Below are 347 nucleotides of genomic sequence, written 5' to 3'. Positions count from 1 at the left end.
AAAGTGAATAAGATTTAAATCAAATCAAAAAATCAATAAATAAAAAGGGAAAAGAAATTTGGCAAAGATGGATTAAATTGATCAAAAGTGACAGTAAAGACATTTATAATTTTACAAAATATTTTATATAAATGCTTTTCTTTTTAATTCTTTTTCTATTTATCAAAGAATCCTGCAAAAGTTATCATAATTTCCACAAATATTAAGCAACTGTTTTCAACACTGATAATAATGGGAACCATAATTAATAGTTGAGTACCAATAATAATTGAGTACCAAATCAGCATATAAGAATGCTTTTTGAAGTATCATGTGACACTGAAGACTGGAGTAATGGCTACTGAAAA

Source organism: Sinocyclocheilus anshuiensis, unplaced genomic scaffold (assembly GCF_001515605.1).
Source record: "Sinocyclocheilus anshuiensis isolate Anshui unplaced genomic scaffold, SAMN03320099.WGS_v1.1 scaffold296, whole genome shotgun sequence".
NCBI lineage: Eukaryota > Metazoa > Chordata > Actinopteri > Cypriniformes > Cyprinidae > Sinocyclocheilus > Sinocyclocheilus anshuiensis.
Note: the sequence above shows the minus strand (reverse complement) of the source record.